The sequence below is a fragment of the Poromitra crassiceps genome (assembly GCF_964638095.1).
Source record: "Poromitra crassiceps genome assembly, chromosome: 3".
NCBI classification, from domain to species: domain Eukaryota; kingdom Metazoa; phylum Chordata; class Actinopteri; order Beryciformes; family Melamphaidae; genus Poromitra; species Poromitra crassiceps.
Genome location: NC_139625.1, coordinates 29347960 through 29356314, shown reverse-complemented (window position 1 = coordinate 29356314; position 8355 = coordinate 29347960).

The following is an 8355-nucleotide window of genomic DNA, read 5'->3' as shown; positions in this document are numbered from 1 at the left end:
TTGTCACCTACGAAGGTTAAAAAACAAATTTAGCCCCCATGCCTCTCTGTTTCTCTCTTTTTTTAGAGCCCTAAATCCAAAATGGCTATCATCCGCTTTGTTGGAAACCTTTTAATTGTGTGCCCTACAATGCTGCAAAGTACATGGTTTCTGCGACTTTTTGAGAAGAAATTGTTTGGAGAAATTCATAATTGATGTAGTTTTGATGATTTGACCTATTTTTTACCTTCAAAATCAAGATTTTTCATAGTTGTAGAGCCTTCATATTAGGCTCTAAATTAGAGCCGTCAACTCAAGAAGCAAGGTCAGACTGCAGAGGCTTGTGAAGGACCAGTTGAAAACACAAGTTGGTTGGGTGTGGGGTGATATCATAGACTGCAAGGAAGAAACATCAACCAACCTGGGCGCTGGCGTGGCCTGTGGGGACTATTCTGCTAAGCTGAGGACCAGGAAAGACATTGGAACAGTTGTACTAGACTGTGAGGAAACTGACATGTATTGTCATATTGTATATGTCTTGCACCAATTCCGAGGTGATCGCCTGATGAAAGGCAAGCATGTGTTCAACTGCAGTGCCATGCTCTCAGAGGAGGTTGTAGACATCATCATACCTCTCCATGTGATCACTGGCATTGAGCACACTTCAGCGTCCTATGGGCACGGGAAGAAGATGTTTCCTGCCGGCAGGCCAGAGCTTCCAAGTGGCACAAACTGAAGAAGTGTACAATCTGTCTGCCACCTGATGACGTCTCATTGGATCTTCATGTGGAAAGGACAAACTATATTGCGTATTGCCAGCTCCAATCTGCTGCAGTATCTCATTGGTTATGGCTGAGAGTAGTAGTGAATAGCGATGATGAGAGGAGTATGGAGAATTAACAGATTCAGATGAAGGGTAGCGGTCCATGTCCTAATCATTGCAAATTCAGTTTAAATAGCTTGTTAAATTCCTTGTTAAATACTACTACATGTAGTTAGTTAAGTACTGCCATAAAGTGGATATTGATGTACAAATGTATTCCAATAAACACCTTTATCATTCAAATTCAATTAATTCAGAAATGAGTGAACATAGAAATTAGTGACTATAGCAAGCGAAGGTTTGTATCTCATGAACCACAAATGTTTATTTCTTTTTTTTTATACCTCCGAGACGACCTCTGTGTACTTAAATGTTGTTCTACACTTTATAACTCAGCTCAGCATGAGCAGAGCTTTCATTAGAGCCTAATATGAATAGCCTGGGTAAACCCAGCCTCCACGTGACCTCCATGTACTATCAATCACGAAGAAACTTACGCTACAGACAGTCTGTGACATCATGTTGAAGGCTGGGTTCACCCAGGCTATAATATGAAGGCTCTACGAGAACGTTGACAAATTGACCTTTTGGAGCTGAAAACTGGCAGCCATCTTGGTTTTGAAGGTCAAAAATAGGTAAAATCATCATTCCTCGCCCCAAAAAGCCCCAGGAACCATGTACTTTGTAGTACTGTAGGCCAATAAACCATTGAATAGGTCATTTCCAACATCGCCGATGACAGCCATTTTGGACTTACAGTATAGTAGGGCTCTAAAAAGATTTGCCCACACTTTTACAAGAGGCATGGCGCTACATTTGTTTATTAACATTCATAGATGACAAATACACTGAGAACCTCCACTTTCCGCGGTCGTGGAACTGCTGGAAATTACCCAACTGGTCTTCATTTGGTGCACATAGCCCTATTAATATCCAAGATAGATTTGTGAACTATGGATGAGTAGCCAGGTTATCAAATTATTTCAGTTCTGCACGTGAAACGTTTTATGTTATTGCTGGGGCATATTGTTTATAGCAGCTGTGCTGGTGGTCTAGGTTTGAGCAGCAGGAGAGATATGAAAGACCAAGCAAGCACACAGCAATGGCTCCGGTCCCAGTAATTCAAACCCATGCTCTCCGGTCGCAGGAACAGATGTCTGGGCATCAACCCTATAACCCTGCTGACAGGAAGCAAGCATGGGAAGATGGGCTGGTCCAGAGAGGCTGCACTGTAGGAGACCTGGCCTCACCCTCGGATGAAATGGCTTCTCGTTTTGTTCTCGAGCTCGGGGTTTGAGGCAGATTGATGAAATAAAGACAGGTTGCGGCTGGATGCACCCTACAAGATTTTCTCTTGGATTGAGTAAGAAACAAAACTGCCAAGCAAGAGAAAAAACCACACTAATGGGTGAAGAGTGGAACTTACACCACAGTCTTCCAAATTGGCATGGGAAAGTGTAGCTGAGGTTAGATCTGGTCAAAAATCCCTCCACCTTAGGATGGCTTTCCTCCTACTTGTTATTCTTACTTTACAAGGTGACATGACAGTATTACAAGCATCAGTAGGCTATACTGTATTGTAATTATGATTTGTTTGAGTCAATGGAGGAACCAGGGCCAGGCACTCACTACCCGTGGCTGAGAGCAGATGATCTAAGTGTAAAACATGACAACCTTCCAAGTAGGTAAGTCATGAGGCGTCTGTTAGTTATATTTTAACCAATCAGGCAAGCTGCCCTGTTACCCTGGAGTGTTCAGCCATCTGGTCTCTCTCTCTCTCTCTCTCCCTCTCTCTCTCTCTCTCTCTCTCTCCATCTCATCCAATCTTTTGTTAGTTTGGTTGGAAGATGAAGATGTCCTCGTTTAAACCCATAGTTGGCATGGAACTACATTTCTATCCAGCCGTACAAATATCAATGGGGATGGAAGACGGTTAGCCTGCCTCGAACCCAGCCTCACAGCCTGCCCTGAACCCAGCCTCACAGCCTGCCCTGAACCCAGCCTCACACCCAGTTTGGGCTTCTGTAGGTGGCGCTCTTTTCTTTGTCTGTGCAACAACAATGTGCAGCTGCTTGTTAAAGGCCATGGGAATGAATTCCCTTTGAGCTATATCAGGATGAGACAAAATACACCCATTTGATTCCATACAGTAATAATGATCTTTTGGGTAGAACGTGTCTGTTTATGGATTTCAGATTTTCTTTGAGTTTTCTAAAGGTTAATTTCAAGTTGCACACTCTGATCTAGTCGACTCATGTGCGCCCTTGGTGGAGGAGACCATGTGACCTACTTGCATGCTGTTCAAACAACCTTAGCATAGCTCCATTTGGGTTTGTACTATGAGAAAACGGACCACATTCCTCTCTTGTGACTGTAATCTTTCTCAAGTTATTGTACTGTAGCCTACCATTTGGTATCAGGTTGGAGAGAGACCAGACAAACATTTGCATATGTGGCTGGGTGATAAACTCTCCTTCACAGTTCATATTGAACATCTAACAAACAGTACATAGGCTACTTACATTGATTTGTTACACAGAAGTACTGAAACGACACTGTCATGTTTCTTCCGCTCCATCACATATAAAAGTCTCTGATCTCTCGTTTGGGAAGTAATACAAACTTCAACTGCTGGTCAACAAAGACACAAAGGTCTTTTTCCTCTGTAGTGTTGCAGTCAGTGTGTTTCAACATGTCTTTGTATGATTGATAAACACTCCTTTCTGCAACAATGTGATTCAGCATGTGCAGCCATACTGTACATACATCTGATAGAGCTATTGGCAAATGAAACAGCTTGTTTACTGTGACTCTGTGATTCTGTCTGGGATCCGAAATAGCAGCTACAAATGGCATTATCTCAGACTCAAGTCCCAATAACCTGAAAATAGACCCACAAGGACAGACACGCACGCACGCACGCACGCACGCACACACACACGCGAACACACACACACACACACACACACACACACACACACACACACACACACACACATTACTACGTTTCAGCCAATTTAGGAGAGATATTGATATAGATTTTGGCAGAAGATGTGCAACTTCTTGCAGGAGCATTGTATGGCGGGACATTGCTAACACAACCAGAGAAAGACACCCCCCCTCCCGAGCCAGACCCCCAGACTCTGAATATGATTTAAACTGTATTATTTAGTAGTATTATAGATTTCTGAGGCTCTAGCATCATCATCAGCCAGTGCACATGACCAGGCCGTCTCCAGGGAGTTCCTCCAGGGAGAACCTGCTTCATACTACTGATGTTGCCAGGACAACAGACAGCATCTCGTAGCAACAGATTGGCTTTAGAATCCAATAGCCACCAATCCAGAGTCTTACTTGTGGATGAATCATTGTTGTTGTTCCCATTCCTGCTTGTAGGAAGAAGGAGGCGGAGCCACGTGCTGTTCGATGCACAATAAAGCCTCCAGTGGAGGGTTTTGAGCAGATTATACTCATACAATAGTTCACGAGTCATTTATGTCAAATGCTGCTATCACAAACAATCTTGACAATGTACCTCTGTTACATTACATCCCCGTAACACTTTGTAGAAAACATGTCTCTAATGTTTTCCGCGCTTTAATGAGCGAGTTTCCCTGCCCCTCTGAAGATTTTACATGAAAGAATCACCAAGCTATTTGAATTCTTGGCTGACATAACGCACCATACTCGAAAATACATCTCAACTTAATAGGTTCCAAATAGACCAAAGGTCAATGACTTTACCAAGGACAGTTATTCTCACACCTCTGACAGGTTGCTGTGCGTGTGTATCTCATGGCTTTAGAAAACAACTTGTCAACCAAGTGATCTGTCCTTGGTCTTCCTCCAGAAACAATAACAACAAAACCATGCAAATATAAAGACAATACAAGCACAGAACAGACTATGTTACATCAGACACATTCGGATCATTTATCTAAAAGGCAAAGAAAGGCACAGGGAAGGAAAGGAGGAAGAGCAGAAGGAGAAGTCAAGGAAGCTCCTATTCTAAAGGCATTACAAACAGCCTGCACTCTACTCTGTCTGTTGTTGTGTCCTTTCACCCAGATGCCAGCTACCAGTGGTGGAGGGGGGGAGTGACTGACGAAGGCCAGTGTTTTCCACGAGTGTTTTCCACAAGTCAAAATGAGCTGCCAGAGCATTCTGGAAATGTTGATGAACTTGCCAAAGCCATTCTGAAACCTTGCAAGGCAATAATAAACAAGGTTGCCTAAATGTAGGCGAGTAATTCAGAAACAGGGCAACAAAGTTTTATTACATTTACCGCTAGTCAAACAATAACCTTCAAAATGTTGGGCTATTCTATCAAAAGAAAAATAAACCACTGAGTAACCAGGGCACAAGCACAAGTATTTGAGGTCCTCAAAGCATTTTTTTTTATACCCCCCCCCCCCCCACACCCCCCACGCCCTGCAACAGTCATTCTACAACTGTCATCTGTATGTAAGAAATGACAAAGCAGAAATATGACAGTGCAGCTCGGGGCAGACGTGCACTGCAGGAAGGAAGTTGTTGGCTTTCACTGTCATTCACGCTTTCTCCAAAGTATCTCAGCACTTTGTCTCATTGGACACCAATGCAGGAAAGACTATTGTTGGGGTAAAATGCTTCAGGCTAATCTAATCCATGGGGACTTGAATCTGTAACATCTCTCATGGCGAGGGGGTTGAATACAATTTTAGCTCTGATTGTTACTCTCAAGTTCTGCTTTTGAATATCGTGACCTTTTAAGGTCAACAAAAACAGGCATGCAAGAGCTTTTCCTACCCTTTCCCTGATTTTTGTCCGAATCTTTATTTTGTATCTTTGAAAATGTGTCATGCATTGGCTGTCTCTATCGATACACTGCACTCTTCGATCAAAACAAAACTAATTTGAGATGAAATGACCTTTGAAACAGTATGTAATCAATACTAATCATGAATCACTACCATGCTGTACCATTCAGCCATTTGTGATATTTTCCATTTATAACGTGGCATAGTGACTGCAGTCTTTGGTAGAGCTAAGTCTGTCTATTATTGGGTCATATCCAAAGTAATAAAGTCAGCATACATTTTGAGAACAGAAACTTCTTCCTCCACATGACACCCTTCCCTCACTGCATATGAAATATAGCCCTGGGGGGGGGGGGGGGGGGGTATATTTAACCCTGCTGGGGCAACTCCCCCCTTTCTGCGCCCCCTCCTGGAGTTCCTGAGCGAGGGGAGTTGGCAGGGTACGGGAGGTGTTCATGTATCGGCCCAGATAGGACCAGCGTAACCTTTCCTCCAGATTCCCTAACTGAGTTGAAGCGCACTGCCCCACTTATATCACAAACAGCCTGCTGTACCGAGGGCCTGTCATGCCTTTTCCTCGTACGCCCTCCCTTCTCCTCGCTAACTGCTGGCACTGAAGCCACGCCCTCCCTTCTCCTCGCCGCTCCTCGCTAACTGCTGGCACTGAAGCCACGCGGCTGCGGCCTCCGAGCCCTCGTTGCTCCCTGAGGTCATGCTTATGTGAGTCAGAGTGGGGCATGGCCCGCGCTGCCAGGCCCGGGGCCGCCACACCTGCTGCCACACTCCCCTTTGCTGCAGGCACAGAGCTGCTCACAAACAGAACAACCAGGTTAAGACAGAAACAAGTGGGAGGCCAAAAAACAGGAAAAAAAGAAGAACAGATAGACTGTGGCCTAATATGGGTTTGAAGCTCATGGAGTAAACATAAAGCCTCCAATTATCACAGGACCTACTGTTGTTTTAATAAAGCATCTTGGTTATATTAACTCATATTTTAACAAAGCTGGTTCTGTTAAATGTGTGCTATTTTCATACCATAGCATGATAAACTTTGTCAGCACTTTTGACAGATACTTTCCTTTGTTCAAATGCGACTGCTGATGTAACAGCATATGTAGGTCAAGACTAATTTGAATTCTCTGACATGCACTTGTGGGAATGGTCTCACAGACATGATCAGACAACAAGAAAAACCCGACAGATATCAACATTTACAGAGCCTAAAGTCAAGTTGAATGAATATTTTCAGTATCAGAGAAACAAAGCAGCTGTAGGCTAGTTTGATCTAAGCCCGGGCAATATGGATGCTGTAGTAGGCTATAGACTCGTCCCATATGGAACAAACCTTTCATTTTGTCACTGAAAGGTTTTCAGCTGTTTGTCTTTCTGCAACGATAACCATAATAAATACAAAGGATCATTATTGTATATAGGCTATATGGGGGGAGGAACAACAACAACATGGACCTGAGGCTCCACCCCAGAATTCCTTGAAAGGTGGCTACACCCACAGCCAAAACAACTTGTGAGATCATAGCCAAGTGGGGTAGCCTGCACATCAGCTTCTCATCATTAAATTGTGTTTCTCCATATTTCCCAATGCTCCTGAATGTTGTTTATAAGAACCAAACAGGAAATGGCTATTCCTGGGGTTAAATAAGAATGTGTAAACTATGGCCTGATGATGGAAAGAAAAAAATAATAATAAAAGACTAGCCTATATCCTCACGTTAGTCAATTGTGTTTGCAAAATAAATGTGCCAAGTTTATCTGTGCTCCATAGTAGGCTACTTCTTCATAAGCTGACCTATTTATGAGAGGGAGCAATGGAGCATATTGGCAACTTGATTTTTGCCACCCTAAAAAAGTAAACTAATTGTTCAAATAAAATGACGGTTTGATCTTGGTGTGGGTGAGAATGGAACCACTAATTGTCTGAGGTTTAAACATCTGGTAGATTGCTGGATGATGATAGATTGACTACTTTGATAAAATGGCTCAAATACAACCTTTTCTCCACATGTTTTGCTTGGTGTCGTCCTGTTGGTCTCTGCAAACACAAAGCGAGGGGAATTAAGGACTTGTTTGTCTCTTTAAAAAAAAAATTAAGCAGCTCAAAACAGCCCCAAAAAAACATGAGCGAGGAGACCCGCGGTTCATCTAGCACTAGTGATGCATTCACGTCCTATGGGGAAAACGGTAGAAACGAAGTGCGTGCCTCAAATTCACCTGGGAATTCTGTGTTTCTCTGTGAATTGGCAACAAGCTAATATCTCAGAGAGAATGACATTTCCACATATAATAAAAAATAAATAAACTACTGTTGTTTTTTAATCGCATCAATGTTTGTGATCCATTAAACGCTTAAAAATACCACAGGATGACACCCCATGCTGGATTTTGCTTTGTAGGTTGGCATACTGTTTTGCTGTAAACCACAAAGTCAAATTAATAATTTACTAACTGCATCTGAGCATGGGACAACTGAGTAAAATTATCATGAGCAACGGGAAGTCTAGAGTCTAGAGTTCGTGGTTTTTGACGGCTTCTGACCCTGGACCACTCTGGACATACAAACACTTGCGAGTGCCTGGAGCAATGCATCAGTTCCGACGGTGATTCCTATAGCACGTGAAGGCAGCATAGACTAAAGCGACCTTTTGCCTAGTTTAGCGGATGGCAGTTCACCGGGTTTACCCTGACACGGCTGACTCCCACGGCCACGCCCACCGACAGCCACGCACCCTATTTCCT